The sequence below is a fragment of the Tenrec ecaudatus genome, unplaced genomic scaffold (assembly GCF_050624435.1).
Source record: "Tenrec ecaudatus isolate mTenEca1 unplaced genomic scaffold, mTenEca1.hap1 Scaffold_159, whole genome shotgun sequence".
NCBI classification, from domain to species: Eukaryota; Metazoa; Chordata; class Mammalia; order Afrosoricida; family Tenrecidae; genus Tenrec; species Tenrec ecaudatus.
Window position 1 is genome coordinate 350,044 of NW_027458057.1, and position 23,062 is coordinate 373,105.

The following is a 23,062-nucleotide window of genomic DNA, read 5'->3' on the forward strand; positions in this document are numbered from 1 at the left end:
CTACATACTCGGAAAATGATCTAAAGGTAAGCCAAGAGCTGGGCTGCCAAAGAAACTCGGAGCATCCAGGTGGCTGCTCCATCCTGATGGAAGAAGATTCATGCCAGAAGCTCTGGGAGAGATCTGATTCAAGGACTACATGAAGGTATGCACTCAGGATCCTCTAAATGGTCTCAGTTGCTCCTCAGGTACTTTTACATACCCAGGCTTGGACACTGGGTGGCAGATGACACCACTGTTGCTTGCACTGTGCTCGCTCGGGGAAACATCCCTAGAAAAGAAAAGGAGCAACCCCAACCACGAGCTCGAGGTAGTACTCCTGGAGAATTCTGGGAGGTGGACTTTATGGATATCAAACTTAGAAAGTATGGCTACGGGTATTTGCTGGTGCTAGTGGACACCTATTTTGGATGGGTGGGAGCCTTCCCAACGAAGAAGGACACTGCTGCCACTGGGTGTAAATTATTAGTAACTAAAATTGTCCCTAGATTTGGCTTCCCACCACCTTGGGGTCCAACAATGGCCCAGTATTCATTGCTCAAATTACTAAAGTATTAGCAATGCTTCTAAATATTAACTGGAAGCTCTACTGGGCTTATAGGCCCCAAAGTTCAAGGCAAGTAGAAAGAATAAACAGAACCCTAAAGGAATTGTTAGTTAAGTTGCATTTAGAAACTGGCGAGAACTGGATTGATCCTTTCTTTACCTTTTGCCCTACTTCGAGTCCGATGCACTCCCTATGTGAAAAGCACGACCCCATTTGAATTTAAGTTTGGCAGACCTTCCCCAATCCTCCCAAGACTGAAGGAAGTAGAAGTAATGGAAGTCACTACTTGTTCCTTCATGAAGTGCCTGCAGGCTGTCCAGCAGGTGAGACAAATCATCTGCTCCGACACCTTCATTTTGGGCCCAACCAAGGGAAAGGTGAAGAGGCAGCCCACAACTTGCAACCTGGAGACTGAACGTGGGTAAAGAAGCACTGACCCGAGACCTTAGAACCTAGGGGGACTGGCCCATACTAGGTGATACTTATAACACCAACTGCTATTAAAGTAGTGGGGAAGGGGCCGTGGATTCATCAGTCACAAGTCAAAAAAAGCCCTCCCTGAGCATATCCTGAAAAGATGAACACTCAGAAAGACAGAAAAACCCTCAAAATTAAGGCTTTACAGAACTTAATTGTTTTTGTCTGAGCATTGCTGTCAGCACCCGCCATTTCGCCCAACCACAAACACATCTGTGGACTGCTACTCGAACCTCCAACAGTGAATATGTAACTTCTTACACTGGGTCTGACCCCCGTTTCCGCTTTGATTTGTTTGATTTGCTAGGAAAGAGCTGGCATTCCGGATCCTTTAAAGGTAAAGGGCACAATGGGGCCCATAACCGGAATCCCGTCCTATGGGTGCGGAATACCCTCTTTAGAAAGAAGGCTCCAAACACACCATTTCTATAGATGCCCGGCTCATGGGCTCCCTAACTGCCAAGGGGAGGGACATTGCCATTGTGCAGCTTAGGGTTGTGAAACTATCATCTTCAGGGTGGAAACTTGTTAAAGACGACCCTATTGTTTTTACAAGAATGGGACTCAAGTCGGAGGGGTTTGATCCCACCACGTGTATGGTTTCCAAATGTAACCCAATAAGAACTGGATTCAAGCGTTATTGGGTTCACTGGGAACACATGGGAATTCAGTATTATGTAAATGATAGAGATCCCGGGACAACCTTTACTATGCAGCAAAGTAAAATATGGCAACTTCCTGTCCATAAATAGGCCCAAACCTGGTGATAAATCCTGAAGAGCCACAGCTGGGTGTCATTAAGATTCCTTTGCCGCACCCTCCAGACTCTTCAGTAACTTTCCCGTTCACTGCCAGCCCAACTCAAAGGGCCCTTCCCATTCAGGAGCCACCTCAAGGTTCTGTGTTTGATACTCTGGATGCTGTATTCCAATTTATGAACTCAAATCCTAACCTCGCAACTGATTGTTGGCTTTGTCTGAACCCTGCTCCCCCTTACTCGGTAGGCACGGCTACAAATAGCACTATTGGTGCAGAGCGTAATCCAATTAGAAATGTTAGTAAGAAGGATTACACGAAGCAGCAGTCTGTAGGTGAGGTTAGAGTGGACTCAACTCTAGCTCACTTTAAAAGATTACCAAGGGCAAAGACTGTTTTTATTCATCTAATTATCCCTTTAATATATCAAAATATCAAGATTTTTGCCTTCAAGCTGTTCCTATTGAACCAAATGGTGATCCTTATTTGTTATCTGCCCCAACGGGTACTTGCTTTACTTGTTCCACAGGACTAGCACCCTGTCTCCTTTCCCCAGTATTAGCAGCAGACCCGGGTATTTGTGTCCTAGTGCATGTTATTCCTCAAGTGTACCTGTGTTCTGGTGAAGGAGGTAGGGATAACTTTGGAATTTCTGGATGAGCTAAAAGAGCCCCAATGTCAGTCCCACTGTTAACGGGGCTTGGGATATGGGATTAGCTGCAGTCGGGTCAGTTGCTTTAATACAAGGAAACTTAAACTATCAGACTCTTAGTCAGCAAATTGCTTTAGATTTACAGGGATAAAAATACCATGTTTCCCATTTAGAAAGATCCTTAGACTCCCTTGTAGAAGTGTGTTGCCAAACCGCCGAGGGCTTGACTTGCTCCTTTTGAAACAAGGAGTGTTGTGCATGGCATTAGGAGAAACTTGTTTTATGCAAACCATTCAGGAATCATTAAAGATAGTTTAGCCCTGGTTAGGAAAAGATTAGAGGAAAGAGTCAAGAAAAGAAATGAAGAAACCAATTGGTTTGAAAAGCTACTTAATTGGGCAACCTGGCGAACCACCCTAGTAACGCCCCTAGCCGGACCCCTAATCCTCCTCCTGCTAAACCTCACGTTTGGACCAATAATAACCAATAAGCTAGTGGCAGTCCTCACACAGAAAGTACAAACCATAAAACTCTTAGTGCTGAGCCCACCATACACTGGGCTGGCTACCGCAGATTCAATGATTTGAACTCGGCTAAGAAGAGGAGGGAATGTAGCAGCTCTGGGCAAAGCTTAAACAGCCTTGACAAGAGAAGTCATTTTGAGCTGATAGAAGCCATTATGAACAGTAAATAAACTAGCTATGAACTGTCAACGAACTAGCTGATATTGGGGAGGTAGGCTGTGCAGACGTAGCCCAAGGGAACGTACAGAAGGAAAGACCAGAGCAGGTAATGTTCAACTAAGAATGGCTAACTGCAACACCCTGCTTCTCTACTCTACCTGCTTGCACACCTGCACATTGCAAAAGTATAAAAACCTTTGGAAAATTAGACTGGGGGCCACTCAGTCTCCTCTCAAGAGAGCTGACAGTCTCTGCGCAGAAAATAAAACTTGTTCTGTTGAACTTGCCCGCGGTCTGGGTGGCTTTCTTTCTGGGAAGAGACAGTAGCTACAACAGACACAGGTGGCGCCATTCTGCCTGGGAGTGGAGTCATGTGGCTGGGAAAATGGAAGCCGCAGATTGTGGCCTAGCCGAAAGCCAGCCTGGAGCCAACCACCCAGCCAGAGACCTGCCCAAACCAACAGGGTAGATGTGGGCGCTCCCAGCCATCCTGCTTGGCGGAGCCGCAGCACACCACTGTGTCCCAGTCTTGGTGCAACAGACTCCATTTTGAGGCCTGCACCTCCATCTTAGCTCTCAAGACTGACCCCTAACCGACCTCCCCTCCCCTGCTCTACCCCAAATTCCTGGAACCAGCTCGTCCCAAAGCCAGAATGTTTTCTGAATATATGATCACTCCACCCCTCCCTCACATATAGATAAGATTAACGACCCCTCTGAAGCACCTATGTGCGCAGATCCTCCCCAGCCATGATCGAAATACTCTACGGACAACCTTTTCTTTTCTCGCCTCTTCCTGCAACTGATTGCCCTCTGCTAGCTTCGTACCTTCCATACTTGTCCTTGCTCCGCAACCTTCTTAGACAACACGAAAACTCCCCCATCCCTGAACCATCTCCGACCTCTGCTGATCACCAAAAACCAGTGCATCCTGGAAATGCTGTGTTAATTAAATCCCTAGCACCCAGACCCTTAGCACCCCGGTGGGAAGGCCCTTACACCGTAGTGCTCACTACTCCCTTGGCAGTCAAGGGTCTTGGAATAGATTCCTGGGTACATTTGTCCCGAGTCAAGGCAGCAGTGAACTCTGACCATGGCTCCCAGTGGTCTGGCTCAGTCTACTGGTCCTATGTCTCTCCGCCTCACTCGCCTCACCAAGCCAGCCAGCTAAACCTAATATAATTTCCCCTTTTGCTAGCGATTTTACTTGACTGAAAACTATACCAATTACGCCCGCACTAAGCGTTATGATTATTTGCTGGCCACCGCTGACTGCCCACCCACAGGGTGCAGAACACCCATATACTTAAATTTCCCTGACTTTAAGCGGCATCAAGGAAAAGCTGATCCCATTATTTGCTACCTGTATGACCAGAAGGCAACTACCCAATGTGCAAAAGGTGAATACAGAAAAATGTAGGGTGTCCTTGGTCTTCCTGCCAGATACTTTACCTTTCCCTTTGTCCCCAGGGATGATTCTACTACCATAAATCTAAATACACTCTCACAATCCCAGACCCCTGGGATAGCCGCTGGACACCTCTGGTTCCAGGAGCGTGGTGCGCCACTCGCCGAGAGAAATTTCCAGACGCCAAACTCTATGTATGGAGGTCGCTACTCCAGGTCCAATCCACCATCCACTGTAATATTCAGATCCAAGACCTTCAACTCACTAAGCAAATTTCTAAACCTTCTGAGTCTCCCTTCTCCCAGCTTACCCTGCTGCAGCAGGGACTGGCCATCGCCACTTTGCTGGACTAGCCAACCTCTCCACCTGCTGCATGCGTGCAGCCCTAGAACGCCCTCCTCTGGTAGCAGTACCAGGTCCTGCCCTGTCATTTTCATCCAACGTAAAGACCACAAAACCCATAACCATCCCCAATATTCCTCTGTACATCCAACCAGAAAACACTCAAGTGCCCTTTTGCTACTCCAATCCATCGACACAGACATGTAATGTCACCCAAATCCCCTCCAAACCACTAACAGCGCCAGAAAAAAATTTTCTTTTGGTGCAACTATACACTAAGCATTTAAACATCAGTTCTACCTTACCCTTTTGTGCCTGCCCGTCACTCTGGTTCCGCAGCTCACTACATACACTCCGGCTGAGGTCCAGGACAAATACATCCAGGTATACAGTCGCCAAACTAAAAGAGCAGTTTTTCTTCCGATAGCAGTGAGAATCTCCTTAGCCTCAGCAGCAGGTGCAGTAGGACTCAGCGGCGGGACCCTTAGACCCTCTATCACCACAGCAGACAAGTTATCCACACGCTTCCAGCTGGCAGTCGATGCCTCTGCCAAATCTCTAGCCTCCCTGCAGAAACAAACAACCTCTGTTGCCCAAGTTGCCTTGCAGAGCCGCTGCACTTTAGACCTCATCACTGCTGAAAAAGGAGGAACCTGCTAATTCCTCCAGGAGGAATGCCGTTATTACATCAATAAGCTGGGAATTGTGGAAACTAGAGTCCAGACCCTCAACAAGCTAAACCGTGAGCTGCAAAACAACAGATTCAGAACAGACGGATCCTCTTCCTGGTGGAACTCTTCTCTGTACTCCTTCCTAGCCCCCATACTAGAACCCATAATTTTAGTAGTAATTTTGCTCTTAATTGCTCCTTGTCTCATTCAGCTCCTGCAAAGTTGACTCCGCGAAATCACCCGTATAGCAGTCCACCAGCAACAACAACCTCTCCACCCTGTGCCAGGCCGCAACTCCCAGTACTCTGCCTGGAAAAGCCCCTCCCCTTGCTCTTCACCCACTACCCACAGGAAGCAGTTACAGAAATGGACTAATGTTGTCCCTTTTCCCTATAGGGTCAGTCTAAAACGTCCTGTCTTGGCACAACAGACTCCATTTTAGCTCTCAAGACTGACCCCTAACTGACCTCCCCTCCTCTGCTCAACCCCAAATTCCTGGAACCAGCTCCTCCCAAAGCCAGAAGGTTTTCTGAAGATATGGTCACTCCACGCGTCCCTGACATATGTAGGTAAGATTAACGACCTTCTCCCTTCGGAAGCACCTGTGTGCGCAGATCCACCACCCCCCCCCAAGCTATGATTCTCTCCAGCTGTGCCTGCCAGCAGTGGGCATAAAAACGCCGCCAGGATTTTTTCCCTGGCGTGGCTTCAATAGCTCAATACCCTGAGTTGCTGAACCCGCCACAAGTTCGCAATAAAGCCTGCTTCTAAAACTTAATTAATTGGGTCTTTGATTCTGTTTTCGAGTCCAAATAAACTTTTACACTGAGCCTCGAGAAGGCTTTGGGAGTCAAAATCCTCCCAGCCTCCAGGCAGCAGCGTCCCAGCCCCCACCCAAATGCAGCCCGGGAAGGCAGGCACAGAGAGGCACATCAAGTCCCGCACACCAGCAAGAAACGGCGCAAAGACCGACACCAGCAAGAAACGGCGCAAAGACCGACACCAGCAAGAAATGGCGCAAAGACAGACACCAGCAAGAAACGGCGCAAAGACCGACACCAGCAAGAAACGGCGCAAAGACCGACACCAGCAAGAAACGGCGCAAAGACCAACACCAGCAAGAAACGGCGCAAAGACCGACACCAGCAAGAAACGGCGCAAAGACCGACACCAGCAGGAAACGGCGCAAAGACTGACACCAGCAAGAAATGGCGCAAAGACCGACACAAAAGGCTGGGGCTGCGGCAATACGCTACAAGCGTCCCCAGGGACCTCCACTGTATTGGGTGGGGCGCCACTTGGATTGGCTCACCTAGGCCAGGTGAACTCAACCCAACAATTCTCCCAAGGGTGGTGAGGTGAAAGGAGCCCAGAGGGGCCCACAACCCGTGAGACCAGCATGGGAAGGCCCACTCCTGGGGCCGGCTTACCTCATAGCTTCCAGTCACACAGCACCGCTTCTGTTCGAACATCACCGCTTCTGTTGGACCTCACCTGGGGCAGGTGTGCCTCGGTCCTCGGCTCCACGCCAGAAACAGCTCACGCCGAGGCCTGGTTTGGGATCCTCTTGAGTTTTATGAGCGGTTAGGGAGGCGTGGTCGATGACGTAGTTCGACCTCATTGGCTGTGTTGTTGAATTGAATTCACCTGGCCTAGGTGAGCCAATGCAGGTACAGCGCCCACCCAGGCGTAGCTCCCCCTGCTGGCTGGAAACCTGAACTTCTGAGCATGCAGTGAGCCTCTACTTCATGAGCCGGTAGCTCAGACCTCTGAGCTTGTGTAATGGGCCTGCCAGTCCCTATGCTAGCTCCCTAACAGGTTTTCCAGCCAAAGGTCTGCCTTCTGGGGCTGTTCTACAGAAAGCACTTGGTTCCTGACCCCTACGCATTCGGGGTGGTGGATGCCCTTGCTTCCATGCTTGCTTCTATGTAATTCTGGAATGGTCCTTGTTTCACACGGTCGGCGAGGTCAGGAATTCTGGGCTGGTTGGCTACCAGGCACAAAATAAATAGCCAACGGATTGAAATCTCAACCCCTATATTGGTTTATTATGGACCACACAGACTTGTCTTCTGGAACTTCCCTCCTCAATTTCTGAACCCTTGAACTCCTTGCCACCTCTACGTGGAAAACAAGGATTCCAAACTCCGATCACCACATCTGCCTGCCCCCCCCCCCAGTCCCTCTGTGGTCCCCCTTGTCTTCCAGAGGTGCACTGTCAACCAGCAAAGTCGGGCCTCTCCATTTCTCAGAAGTTGCAGATTGTTACGTGACATCACCCTGTGTTTAAATGTTAGTGATTATGCTATCTAAAAAACAAATCTGAGCCAACTGGGGACAAACAAAACTCATTTCAAACACCAGCTCTGTCTCCCATAAGGTCCCGTGTACAACTGCTACAACACAACAGTGGGTCCTGCTGGGTCTCCACTAGCATCTGGGAGGAAGGCTATTTATTACCGGGAATCCTACCTTGGTCCCTTGGTGTTAATTGCAGACTCACTGGGTGACAGATTGTATGTGACACGCACCATGTTTCCCGCAGCAAACACAACACTTTGTCAAACTCCGTTTGGTATTGCTCCATCCCTCCATCATTCTCCCTAATGACAAAAATAATTAACACATTCATATAAAAGCACAGGATGAGGAGAGCTTTAATTTATTCATCTAGTTCAGGGTCCTCCCTGTTATCAATATATGACAAGTTAATGTCATATATTAATTAAAAAGCAACAGTGAAGCAATTTAGGAAACTGAGGGATTGTCATGGGTCCTGGTTGTGACAGCATGTTTTGGGCATCATGGAAGATTACAGATTTGCCTTCTGTGGTATCTCATATCCATCATCCAAAAACTACCTGCTCTTAAGGGTAGAGAGAGCGAGCTTGTCTTTGAAAAAGGTGCCTGGGTCTCTTTTCCGGTTGCCGCAGCGCTAGGAACCATGAGTACCAAAGTCTCTCGCGACACCCTCTACGAGGCGGTGCGGGAAGTCCTGCACAGGAACCAGCGCAAGCGCCGGAAGTTTTTGGAGACGGTGGAGCTGCAGATCAGCCTGAAGAACTACGACCCTCAGAAGGACAAACGCTTCTATGGCACCGTCAGGCTTAAGTCCACCCCGCGCCCCAAGTTCTCAGTGTGTGTCCTTGGGGACCAGCAGCACTGCGACAAGCAAAGGCCGTGGAGATCCCTCACATGGACATCGAGGCGCTCAAGAAGCTCAACAAGAATAAGAAGTTGGTCAAAAAGCTGGCCAAGAAGTATGATGCCTTTTTGGCCTCAGAGACCCTGATCAAGCAGATTCCTCGAATTCTGGGCCCGGGCCTGAACAAGGCCGGGAAATTCCCTTCCCTGCTGACCCACAATGAGAACATGGTGGCCAAGGTCGACGAGGTGAAGTCCACCTTCAAGTTCCAGATGAAGAAGGTGCTGTGTCTGGCAGTGGCAGTTGGCCATGTGAAGATGACAGATGATGAACTCGTGTACAACATCCACTTGGCTGTCAACTTTTTGGTTTCGCTGCTGAAGAAGAATTGGCAGAATATCCGTGCTTTGTACATTAAGAGCACCGTGGGGAAACCCCAGCGCCTGTACTAAGCTACGGTTCAATAAACTTTATTGTTCCTGTTAAAAAAAAAAAAAGAAAGAAAAAAGTGCCTGGGTTTGGTAGCTGCTCACAGGATGGCAGGTGTAACGTATTATGAGAATTTAACAAGGCTCTGAGAAGACGGTTATTGGAAGTTCTGGCTGGAGGGCAAGGCCATGACTCCTGAAAGATTCTGGATCCAAAAGTCAAGTCAGAACTGGATGCCACAGACTTTCTCAATCCAGCCCTCTTTGCCCCTCCCCTAAGGCCAATACATTTCTTTTTTTTTTCTTTCATTATTTATTTATTTATTTTAATCGTTTTATTGGGGCTCATAAGGCTCTTATCACAATCTGTACATACATCAATTGAGCAAAGCACCCTTATACATTCGTTGCACTCATCACTCTCATAATTCACCTTCCACTTGGGTTCCTGGAATCAGCTCGGTTTCCCTTTTTTTCCCCCCATCCCCCTCCCTCCCCGATCCCACCCCTGGTCCCTTGATAATTTATAAATAATTATTACATCTTATCTTACACTCCCCGGCGTCTCCCCTCACCCGCCTCCCCCTTGCCAATCTCCCAGAGAGGAGGTTACACATAGATCTCTGAGATCGGTTCTCCCTTTCTACATGCCCTTCCCTCCTGGTGTCGCCACTCCCACAGCTGGTGTTGAGGGGTTCGTCTGTCCTAGATTCCCTGTGCCTCCAGATCCCCACTGCACCGCTGTACATCCTCTGGTATAACCAGGTCCGCAAGGCAAGGTAGGATTGGGGTCATGATGATTGGGAGGGGAGGAAGCGTTCAGGAACTAGAGGAAGGTTTTGAGTTTCATTGTTGCTACACTGAACCCTGAGTGGCCCATCTCCTCCTCACTACCCCTCTGGAAGGGGGTCCAGCTGTCTACAGGTGGGCGTTGGGTCCCCATCATGCACTCCCCCTCTTTCACGGTGATGTGATTCTCACCACCACCCCACCTTTGATGTTGGAGACCTGGTCTCCTCTGTCCTTCATGATCACCTATGTTGGTGTGCTGCTTCCGTGTGGGCTCGGTTGCTTCTGGGCTAGATGGCCGCTTGTTTGCGTTCAAGCCTTTAAGTCCCCAGACGCTACATCTCTCAGTAGCCGGGCACCATCCGCCTTCTTCACCACACTTGCTTATGCACACTTTCGTCTTCAGCCATTATGTGAGAGAGGTGATCACACAATGATTGTTTTTGTTCCTTTGTATCTGCTACATGGTCCATTCAACACCTTGTATTCGCTTAGGCCGTGTGCTTCTTCTCTGTGGGCTTTGTTGCTTCTGAGCTAGATGGCCGCTTATTTGCCTTCAAGCCTTTAAGACCCCAGACGCTATATCTTTTTTTGATAAGCCGGGCACCATCAGCTTTCTTCACCACATTTGCTTACACACACGGCTGTCTTCAGTGATCATGTCGGGAAGATGGGTATCCTGCAATGGCTGCTTAGCAGGGCGAGGTGCTATTGTATTGGGGGATTATGCATGAGGAGGCCCAATGTCCATCTGCTACCCTACTACTGAACCTATAAATATATGCATATAAATCTATTGCCCCCATAATCATAAATATGTTTACATATGTACATGTCTGTATTTAGGCTTCTCTGTATGCACTTTGCCTCCTACTCCTTTCCTCTATTTCCTTTCGCTTTCCTCCCGACCCATTACCATGTTTAGCCTTCATTCTGGATTCAGTAGTTCCTCTCAGTTACCTTGCTCTTGGTCACTCCCTTCCAGTCCTCCCCTCCCCTCCCTCCTCTGGTTTTGAACCATTCGCTGTTCCCTTGTCCCTGTGTTGGGCGACACCTCCTCCCTTCCCCTACCTCCCACGCTCTCATGTCCCTCCAGGACCGTTGGTCCTGTTGTTTTCTTCTCTCATTATTTGTCCAGCCTATCTTGTCTAGGTGGACCTGCTGACATAGTAATACGTGCATACAAATGGATATGACTTTGACTGCGCCCAAGTGGCCCATAAGAACATGGCTTTGACAGAAGCAACATCGACACGCTGATAAGCAGAAAAGCCACTAACATACAAAATTTACTGGGTAAAAAAACAAAACAAGTTTAAAAAGACTAAACAAAAAGATAGCAAATATTAAAAGAAAAAATTGCTAGTAGTTCAAGGTCCTTTCATTGGCCTTTAGGAGTGTTTTCTAGGTGTAGCTTGTGAGGCGCCACGTCCTGGCCCAGAAGACCATCCTTTCTACTCCCTCGGGCTCCCTTTGCTCTGCTTCCTCCGCTGCTCCATTGCATGTCCCCAGTGTTTGCCTCAGTGTGGCGGGGTCAGCTCAGTTGCCCATCCCCCATTGTGTCTCAGGTGCTGTCCCGTGTAGGGCCATGTGTTGGTGCAGGATGTCATATCTCGTAGTGTGGTCAGCTGAATGGTCCTCTCTGTATGATGGGCTCTTCTAGCTGGTCTATCGACTTTGGGCTTGGTGGACCCAGGTGTACTCCACTATGTCCTTTCTCCTTCTTTTGTTTCAGCTTCCTTCTGGATGTGGTGTGGTGGGTCAGTTCCTTTCCCACTCCAGACGATCTATTTTTGTTTTCTGTGGTATTCCCTTCGAGTGTGGGGGTCGGCCTAATTCTGGTTTGGGCCGGCTTGTCGTCCAGCCTCTTTGTGTAGACCTCTGTACTTTGCGTTGTCCTCCTTGTTTGGTGTGTCGTGTTGGGGTCCGTATGCATGTTCCAAATCTGTGGGGACATAACCGATACTCTCCCCCGGGTGGGTTAGTACCCTGCCCCCCCCATACCATCCATTCGGATTCTCCCCCTCCCGGTTCTCCCTCTCCCTACCCCACTACCCCTTCTTTATGCTGGGCTCTTATGTACCTCCCTAGGTGTGGCCTGTCCTCCCTCCAACTATCTATGCTTCCTGCCGTTTATTGTGGGATGGATGTTTATTCTTCTATTTCTGTCATGCTGATTGTACTTACCTCAGGGGACTCATGTTGTACCTGTCCCTTTGGGTCTGGCTTACCTCGCTTAACATAATTCCTTCCAGCTCTTCCCATGAAATAACGTGTTTCATGTGCTCATCGGTGCTTTTCAGTGCTGCATAATACTCCATTGTGTGTATGTGCCAAAGTTTGCTAATCCACTCGTCTGTCGATGGAAACTTAGGCTGTTTCAAAGTCTTTGCCATTGTGAATTGTGCCGCAATAAACATTAGAGCGCATATGACTGGTCGTGTTTTATTTGCTGCTTCAACCGGGTATATGCCCAGTAGAGGGATGGCTGGGTCATGAGGTAGATCAATTTCCATTTTCTTTAGGTATCGCCAGATTGCTTTCCACAGTGGCTGTACAAATGTACACGACCACCAGCAGTGGAGGAGGGTTCCTACTTCACCACAGCCCCTCCAACACTTGTTGCTCTCTGATTTACTGATCTGGGCTAGCCTCAGGGGTGTTAGGTGGTATCTCATGGTTGTTTTGATTTGCATTTCTCTTATGGCAAGGGACTTCGAGCACTTTCTCATATGTTTATTGGCCATATTGATCTCCTCTCTAGTGAAAGTTCTTCTCATTTCTTTTGCCCACTTCCTTAGGGGGTTAACTGTTTTCCTCTTTTTGCAGGTCACGATGGTGTTGTAGATTTTAGTAATGAGCCCTTTGTCTGATGTGTCATTACTAAAAATCTTCTCCCAGTCTGTGGGTTGCCTTGTCACCCTCTTGGCAAAGTCTTTCGAGGTGCACATGCATTTTATTCTTATTAGATCCCATTTGTCGATTTCCAATTCACCTGTGTGTGTCCCCTTCCCTGTTGCAGTGAGCCTATGTGCTCCCTGGGCCAGTACTCTGAGATTAGTCCCAATTCCCTCCTTAATGGTCCTGATGGTTTGGGGTTTGACTTCTAGATCTGTGATCCACCTTGAGTGTATTCTTGTGCATGGGGTGAGGTAGACGTCTTATTTCAACTTTCTACATGTGGATATCCATTGTTTCCAGCACCACTTATTAAAGAGGGCATCTGCTTCCCACTTGACATTTTTGGAACCCTTGTCGAAGATCAGTTGTCTATATGCTGATGATTTTACTCCTGGGCTTTCTATTCTTTTCCACTGGTCTGAGTGTCTATCATTGTGCCAGTACCATGCTGTTTTGACCACTGTAGCTGTGTAGTAGGCATTGAAATCAGGTAGGGCGAGTCCTCCAATTGTGTCCTTCTTCTTGAGGAGTTCTCTGCTAATTCTGGGTTTCTTCCCTCTCCATATGAAGTTGGTGGTCAGTTTTTCCAATTCTTTGAAGAAGGTTGAGGGTAATTGGATTGGTATAGCAGGCCAATACATTTCTAAGGGTTATGGATTCTACTTCAGAATCGTTCTCAATCTCAATCCCAGGGCCCTCTTCACCATTGCTGGCTAGACCTGTTCACCTCTTGCCATATATGTGTGTGTGTGTGTGTGTATCACACACACACATACACACACACACACACACACATATGGGTTTATTGTAAGTCTGGGTCTGTAGGTTTCTCGGGTGGGAAATGTCTCGGTCCTTGGCTACACACTAGAAAGAAATTCACACCAAAGCCTGGTTGGTGATCCGAGTGGGTTTATATACAGGAGAGAAGAAGGTTCCGGCGTTACAGTAAACTGAACACGGGCACCCTCATGACACTGCACACCCAGCCCTGCTGAGCGGAAGGCAGAGAAGCAGCTGAAGGGAAGGTTCCAGCCTTTTAAGGGCTTTCAGCTGTGAGGCGTCAATTAAGCTCTCCTGGCTTGGCCTTGAATTGGTGCATGCCCTTTAGCCTGCATTGGCTTCCAACCTCCTGTAGGGGGCCCCCTAAGCATGGAGAGGAACAACCCCTTGTCTTGCTACCTAACAGGTCTACATTCCTGTATGGTTACATTGAGATGGAAGTAGCCCCTTTAGACAGCCTGTGAGGTTCACCAGGAGCCACAGGCCCCAGCGTTCCCTGTTACCACCTTAAACCTTAAACTACTGTTGGAGTTTATATTATTTGTGCGGGTCTGTGGACATGGAATGTTTCCATGCCAGACCCTGAAGTTGCACAAATAAGCATCCAGAACAGAACTCATACAGGCTCTAATAAGATGCTCAGATGCTTCTTGCTAGGATGAGAATTCATCGAAGTTTGTGAGCAGTTCAGATCTTGTAAGGGAGAACAGGTCAGTAGTGTATCCAGAGAAGAGAGCAAAGGTCAGGGGAAAGGGAGGAGGCCCACAGACATCTGTGCTCTGTGTTTGGCCACAAGACAAGAAACCAGGTCTCCCTGAAAAAGAAAGCAGAACAGCAAGTCCCTCGGAACTAGGACATCTTTAAACCTGACCTATACAACACTCGGCTCAGGGAGGCGCCTTGGAAAACCGTAAAAGCCCGAAAAGAGGGACAAGGAGGAAGCCCAAGTCTTTGGTTTTCCCTGCTGTGCTTTCAGTGTTGAAATGTCTGTGCACGGAGCCTTTGAAATTTCAGAATCAGAGAGTGGATTCATAAGCCAAGCTCCTGCTTTATTCTTCAATGCATTTTAGCCCAACTCCTCCTTGGTGACACATGCAACAGAAATTCTGGACTTAGGAGCCACTTGGTCCTTGGACACTAGGAGATTACAGTGGAATCTGAAATAGGGCTCTAACCACCAACTGGACTGGCCTAGGAAGCCCAAGTATTCAGTCTCCCAAACACCAACCTCCCGTTGCTCTTCATCTGCCTCCACCTTGTTCAGCTTTAGTTGTCCGTGGAAGCGTTTGGCACCCATCTGATGCTTCAGAACCCAGAAAGGTAAAACTGGGATTCAAATGAAACAAGATGTGCCCGGGGCTCCTCATGGCATTTGTCACCTTCAGTTCCCTCTTCGGACGCAGATGTGGCAAGGTTCACAAACAAGCTTTACCAGAAAGAACAGCCTGCTTCCAAGTGAGAAAAAGCCCTTTACACATGAGTTCCTGAGGTCAGCCCAGCCCTGTGCGCCCCCCACCCCTCCCAGAGTCCCCTGCTCTCCGGCGAAGCATTAAAGCAAGTGGAAGCAGAGATTTGCTCAGAATAAAAAATCATTTTTCACAATAGCATGCCACATTCTGGATGGCAATCACGGCTGCACAAACCGTATCCATCCCCAGTCATAATGTTGCCGCCTCAGTGACCACACACACACATTGTGTGGCGAGACTCAGAGTCTATTCCATTTGTGATCAATTGTTTCCTCCCTCTCCACACTTGGCACTTAGGAGACATGCTCTCTGGAGGCGATTAAGGCTTGTCTTGTGGCCAATAATCATCTCCTACGCCTTCCTTTCCAGTCACTAATTTGATGTCTTCACTCAAAGAAATGCCCATAAGTTGAGGTTTCAGAGGAGAGCTCCTTGAGCTCCCCAGACAACAAGGGGGCCGAGTGTCACCGTCATTATCCTGAGCTGGGAGGGAACACTAGTGTTCCGGAGGCTGGGAATCCGTCACTGCCTGCCCATCGCACAGACAGAGCAGGTGCTGGTTATAATTGCTTCTAGACGTCCTGCCATGCTCAGTTGAACGTCAAAGCCATAAACGCTGCCAGACTACAATAAAACTGGAGTACGCAGACATTTCTGCATCACTGCCGGGTGAAAATACACTGAGTGGAGTTGGATGAGATGGCAGCAAGCGCTTAAGGAGGGGGTGCTGTGGGAATACCAACAAGATGACTGCCAGTCTCCGTTTCCTCCTCTCCTCTGCTTTGTGTTTTCTTTCAGGACCAGAAGAAATGATGCATATGTAAGGATAAAAAATTTTCCATTTCCAGAGGAGTTTTCCACCCCCCAATCTACCCGCAGCCTCCTTTGAGCAAGCCAGTAAAAGCTTTTTTTTAATTTTTTTAAACCTGCCTTCTCACTATGGCAATTTCCGGAGCTGCTATGTGGCTGTGTTTAAAAGTCCCCCTTGGGATCCAGAGTGCAATCCATATCACAAAGGCATCCTCCCAGTCCCAAATAGCAATGCAACCTCAATTCAGAAGGTTGTTCTTGTTTCCATAGACCCAGAATGGAGTTTAAACTGTTGATCTTGACTGTGGTTGTCGCGTCAGCCTCTCATGGGCACCTCATGGGCAGTGGAGCAAACTGTGCCTATCTGTGCTACCACCAGGACTGGGAGAGGAAGCCAACAGTGGTGGGCCATAGGTCAATGTGTGGATGGGGATGATCAGGTCTTTCTTCATTATTCTGTTTCAGTCTGGAAACACCACTGAAGCCTGCTCAGTGTCATAGCAACACACAAACCTTCACTGACAGTCTGGGGCACATTGGCTGCAAATCAAACCCGGGTCTTCCCGGTGAAAGTCGATGAGAGGTCTACCACTGAAGCACCGTGGCCCTCACCTCAAACCAGGGCAGTCATTTCCGGAGTTCAAACCAGACCACAATGCAGGATGACTGAGATTGCCACCAGAATCTGATACTGATGCAGAAAAAAACCTAACTACCATTTTATTGACTCCCAATAGGACAAAGATCTGCCCCTTTGGGGTTTTGAGACTTTAAATCCTTACAGCAGGGGTCGCAACCTGTGGGTCGCGACCCCTTTGGGGATCAAATAACCCTTTAACAGGGGTCATCCAATTCATAACGATAGCAAAATTACAGTTATAAAGTAGCAATGAAAATAATTTTATGGTTGCAGGTGACCACAACATGAACTGTATTAAAGGGTGGCGGCATTCAGAAGGTTGAGAACCATTGCCTTACAGAAATAGACAACCTCATATTTCTCCCACGGACGGGCTAGTCAGTTCAAACCCTTGACCTTGCGATTAGCAGGTTAATGCATAGTCCACTACACCACCAGGGCTCCTAATGATATAATAAGAGATACTATTGTTAGATCTCTCGTGGGAGAAATATACCTCAGTCCTTGGCTTCGCGAGAGAAAGAATTCACTCCGCAGCCTGGATTGTGATCCAAGTGAGTTTTTTGAGAGAAGAAGTTTCAGGTTTACACAGGCACCTCAGGGCCCCTCACCCCTGCACAGCTTGCCTAGAAGCTGCTGGAGAGAAAGTCACTACGTGGGCTCCAGGATCCTGCCTTTTCTTTCTTTTCTTTTTTTTTGAAATCGTTTTATTAGGGGCTCATACAATTCTTATCACAATCCATACATACATCAATTGTGTAAAGCACATTGTACACTCACTGCCCTCATTATTCTCAAAACATTTGCCTCCACATAAGCCCTTGGCATCAATCAAGTCCTCATTTTTACCCCTTCCTCCCCGCTCCCCCATCCCTCAAGAAACCTTGATAATTTGTGAGTGGTGATATTGGGAGGGTAGCGGGAGGGTGGATTGGAAAGAGGGAACCGATTACAAGTATCTACATGTGACCTCCTCCCTGGGGGACGGACAACAGAAAAGTGGGTGAAGGGAGACATCGGAGAGGTCAAGATCCTGCCTTTTCAATTCCTCCATAGGGAGGCATGGTTGATGGTCCTGGTCAACCCCATTGGCTGGATTGAATTCACCTGGCCCAGATGGGCCAATCCAGATGTAACACCCACCTAGGTGTACCACCCCTTCCTGGCCGGAAGTTTGAACCTGAGCATATGTAATGGATGACCCAGTCCCTATGCTAAGCTACCTAACAGTATTTGCAAGATGCCGAGCAATGTTCTAAGCTTTTTGTATATAATAATTCAATTATTTCACTTAACAAGCCTATGTGTGGACTCTATTCTTGCCTCATTTTACAGATGAAAAATCAGTGGCACAGGATGATAAAGTCATGAGCCTATGACCACACAGTGAGGAAGTGGAAAGGAGAGATTTGAACCCAGGCTGCAGAGCCCATGCCTTGGGTGCCTACAGCGCCACATAGGACACAGGAAAGCATGGAGCAGACTCGGCATAAGACCTTAGGGAGTTGGGAGGACTGTGCATGCATGTATGTGCTAGGACTGCATGAGAGTAGCTGCTACTCAGATCCAGAAGAGAATACAAGGCTATTGCAAAAATTATTTTTGCCAAAAGAGGGTGGAATTCTGCATCTTGTGCGAAATCCCCCAACCTGCACATGGCACAGCTACTTCAGAAGGTTCCCAACAATGTGTGCTGTGCGGCAAACCAAACTGAGCTCAGGGGGAGCTGGTCTGTGGGTTTTGTTAGCCAGAAGGTGAGCAGTTTGAACTCACCAGCCACCACTCCAAGGGAGAAAGAGGAGGCTTTCTGCTCCCATGGACTTACAGTCTTTGAAGTGGCAGAGAGCATTTCCAAGCGGCCTATGATTAGGATCTAGGAGGGTGAGGGTGGATGGAGTTGGTTGAGACCTGGCTTCAGGGCATTTCCCAGAAGGGCTTCCTGCAGTGACTCTGCCTTCAGGAATGTCTGGTGACCCTGAGGGCAGCAAAGTCCTAAGCACACTCAGGCAGTGGTTCTCAACCTTCCTAATATAGGTCCTCTTGTTGTGGTGACCCCCTGACCATTAAATGATTTTCTTGCTACTTCATCACTGTAATTTTGCTACAGTTATGAATTGGACGAGCCCTGTGAAAGGGTCATATGACTCCCAAAGGGGTCGCAACCCACAGGGTGAGAACCACTGCACTAAGGGTTCCCCTTCCGGGCAGCTCTACCAGTGTCTGATGTGCATAGTTCTGTGAGGTGAGAGAAATGAACTTAGTGTCTGCTTCTGGTGACAGTTGATGTGGGTGGGCTTTCTCCCTATGTCAAATCCCTCTCAAGCCATTTGTCACCACAACATAAAGCAAGAAGAGGAGGCAGCATAGCAGGACGGCAAGCAGAACAAAGATTGAATAAACACAATTCACTTCAATCATGAATCGGGTGCCCTTGAGATGTGAGGAAGACCCCAGTCTAGTGACATTAGATCAGGTTTAGGGATTGAGTGATGGGACCCTCTTGGCTCCCCTCAGCCCCTATCTTGCTTTCCCACTGACCCTGCCCCTTACATCGTGATTGGTCCTTATTCCAGCATGATGGTTGGTTTCATAATCACGACATGTGGGAATGTGTTAGTCGATAGGTTATACAGGCACAGTCTCTGGAATGGGTAAGTGAGGAGGCGCGACTGGTGACATGACTGGTGGAATGGATCATGTGAAGTGATTTGAGATCGTTGTTCAGACCTAATAGGTCATCCAGGCCTCTAGTTGATCCTGGCAGTACTCTAGTTTAAGGAAACAGAATGTTAGGCATTTAAGTCATATTTGAGCTTAAATTTTGAGCAATAGGCTGTGGCTCACAGTGAGAGTCTATGTGGAGACCCTAAATCCATTTTGAGGGGCCACACATTCAGCCACCATTGAGTTCCTTCCTACTGCTGACTGGCAGTAGAAAGCTTGTCCATCAGGCAGTGTGCTTGCGTCCACTCCCCGGGCCAGACTCAGCGATATACGGTCGTGTGCACATCCCAATGAAGGTCCCGCTCATGCTCTCACAGGCCCTCCCGCAACTCCATGAATTGATCCGTCTTCAGGGACAGTTTTGTGACAAAGGTGTTTGTTTTCCATGTCTCATTTAAGCTTTCAGGAGCTCAGGTGGTGATGCTGGATAGTGTTGGACTATTAACAGCAAGGTCGCTGGTTCAAAGCCACTAGTCATTCCACAGGAGAAAGATGAGGTTATTGCTTCCTGTAAAGGTAGCAACTTCAGGATCCCTACACAGAGTCACTATGAGTCAGAGTCAGCAGGACAGAATGGGTGTCATTTTATTTAAGTAACTGTGGCTGTGGGTCCTTCCGACACCATTGGGGCCTCATGCGGATGCTCTCCTTCATCCAGAACAGCGGTTTGTGCCTTTTTCTTGTGTAAAACATAGCAAAGGAGTTCCTAATAAAATATAGTTGAATTGGGAGTCTTTTTTCCCTCAAACAAAGTAAATCCATAAATAGAAATGAGACTATGGTGCTAATAACCAGTTGGAGAGTTGAGAGAGCTGAACTCTCAATCCTGGTAGAAACCCATTGTGACTTTAAAAACTTGCTCAAGGTCATCCATAGCCTATGAGGTTGAGTTGAGCAGACACAAAACAGATGTGTTGGGGAGTAATTGTGTACATTAAGTAAACAATTTATCTTTCTAAAGATTCTGTCTAAAACTTACTTTAAATAGTAAGTTTTCCCCTGGGCTAGGGAAAGGTCAGGGAGCTTAACCCCCTAGTATCCACCCCCTCTCAGCATTCATCATGTTAGGCCAGAGGAGCCAAATCACACCCACTACCCAGGGAGCACTGCTTCCAAAAGCCCATTGCCTGTGCCGGGGCAGAGGGCAGGTACCCGGACCAGAAATGCTGACGGAGTGGAACCAGCGGGCTCAGCCCCCAGCTTCCTGAGAGAGCAGCTGTGATGGTTCACTTTTGGAAAAATGTCAATGCATGACTTGGGCAGCACGAAAAGCAGATGTGCAGAGGTTGTTCGCTGTATTCCAGAAGTTCCCACACTCTCCGGAGGCTCCTTGGCTCAATGGCAGGAAGCCGTTGGTGGCTTCCACCTTCAATCCCAAAAGGCCACTGCCGTCCAGTGGATTCCAACCACAGTGACCCTATATGGAGTTTTCAAGACTGTAAATCTTCATGGGAGCCAGCAGTCTCATTGTCCTCCTTGGGACAGGGAGCTAGCAGCCCGTTTCACCTCCAGCACCCCTTCCTCTCTAATTCTGGATCCAGTCCCTCCAAATATCCTGCCCTGCCCTTGTCTAGGCTTCTTAAATGCGTTCCATGCTGCTTATGTTAGTCTGGGTGCCTTAGCGAAACAAATCCACAGAAACGCGTATGTATAAGAGAGAGTTTTATGTAAAGGGTGAGTGCACATCAAGAAAACATGCCCACATTTGCTTATGCACCCGCTTTGTCTTCAGCGATCATGTTGGGGTAGGCTGGTGTGCTTTTTCCATGTGGGCTTTGTTGTTTCTTAGCTAGATGGCCCCTTGTTTATCTTCCAGTCTTTAAGACCCTGGACACTATATCTTTTGATAGCCGGGCCCCAGGGTGCTTAACCAATACACCACAAGGGTTCATTAGCATGTGACTTATCTCCTGCCATTCACACTAGATGCTCAAAATAGCAGGAAACCAGGTTTCTCCTTTGTGGACACACCAGGTACTGACAGAACCAAGAACAGAGACATGCTTAGTTATATATCTTGACTATCATTAGCATATTATATGCCAGGCAATCTGTAAGCCTTCGCTCCCCTGACCTCTCACAGCCTCGGTAAATTGAAGCTAATAAAAGTAGTGCTCTCACAAGCTTGGTAGGAGATTAAACAACTCACCTAAGGGTACACAGCCTATCAACGAGGAGGCGAGATGAGGCAGTGTGTGGCTGCTGAACCCACACCCTTCACAACACCTCCATTAAAATGACTGAGGGCTATGAGGAACCAGACAGAAGCAGGTTCACAGCCCAGATTGAGTCAATTTAACTGCCTATTGTGCCTGACCCTTCTATCTCTGATCTTAGAAATGGGGTTAACAACAACAAAACACTGTAGAAGAAATGTCCAGCAGATGACAGGCACGCGATTAAACAACAAAAAATAAATCACTTAAGTTGAAATTCGAGCTCCTGGAAACCCCTCACATGCGTGCAGAGAAGGATTGGGCCCCATGTGGTGTTTCCAGTGCCCCCGTCCTTCCCCCCTAAAATGAGCAGTTGATAAGGTAATGCCTGGATTGTTCCAAGCCCCAGACTGTGGAGAACTAAAGGAAAACCCAGCATTATGAATCTTTGAGCACAGCCCTGCTGGGAAACCGCCCTGCAGTCACTTGTTGAAGACTGGAGGAGGGACAAGAGTAGGGAGAAGAACGAGGACTGAATGTGACACATAAGCAGGGGTGGCCTACATTCCATAAAGGAAAAAACTCAAGGTCTGCTTTTCTGGTGCCGGAAAGTTAAAACCCATCTGGTGCAGTTGAAAAGGTGTGTGTGTGTAGTGGGGGGGGGGGTGTTAGGGAGGAGGGGCGATGAGTCCAAAGGATGAACTCCATCTGCAATTGTGTCCTCAACTGCTTTCCCCTGCTAGCCACACGATATTTGTGGCTGGCCTGCCCTGCTTTTGTTATCAAGCCCAGAGAGGGCAAGAGACTAGCTCGAAGTCACACTGCAAGTTGGCAGCAGAATCAGGCCGAGAACTCTGGATGCTTAGAAAGCTTCACACAGACCTGAGAAAGTACCAAGGGAAGACCTGTTCGCTAACTGGGCAGCACTCACTGCATGCCAGCGCTGTTCCAGTGCCCCAGCCAGGGCATTGCTCCCTGTGTCCGTGTGTCTTCAGTGATGCACACAGGTGACGGATTGGCTTTTAATAGCATGCTTGGAAGGTTGAGGCCACCCAGCAGCACGTAGAAAGAAGGGCCTGCAAATCTACTTCAGACCAAGCAGCCTTTCAAGACCCTGGGGAGCACAGTTCTTCTTGGACACACAAGGAGGCCAGGAGTTGAAGTTGATTCCATGATGTAGTTGATTCCATGGTTCTAGCTATACCTAGAGTCACATCCACATTCATGTTTATATCTCTTCACTTCATGGGGTGTTCATGGCTCCAACTCTTCTGAAGCAGACCACCAGGATTTTGTTTAAGAGGCCTCTGGATAGGTTTGAACTGCCAACCTTTTAGTTTGTAGCTGAGTGCTAAACAACTTGTGCCATGCAGGGTGCTAAGCTCAGAAACTCAGTCGGTGCTTCATGATCTCAGTTGGAATTATAGAGAGGGTCAGTGATGACCCATTGACTGCTGGGTAATTGTTGATGTAGTCTCCCTGTGCAGACATGTAAAGTACCTGAAAACTTAAAATCCAACTCATTGAGTGCATCATCCTGCCGTGCGCCAGCCCAGCAGCATGCTCTGCTGGGGACATTTGGCCATGCCTGGAGACATTCTGAAGAAGGGAGTCCCACTGCCATCTAGTGGGCTGAGACCAGGGATGCTCGCTTAGCATCCTGGTGCAGGGAACAACACAGCCC

General features: G+C 48.3%; 1 long non-coding RNA gene across 1 annotated transcript in view; it reads right to left on the reverse strand.

Annotated features, from left to right (window-relative positions):
• The window catches only part of LOC142436129 (uncharacterized), a 135,797-nt gene that overhangs the window by 87,355 nt on the left and 25,380 nt on the right, over positions 1 to 23,062 (reverse strand). The window lies entirely within an intron of this gene.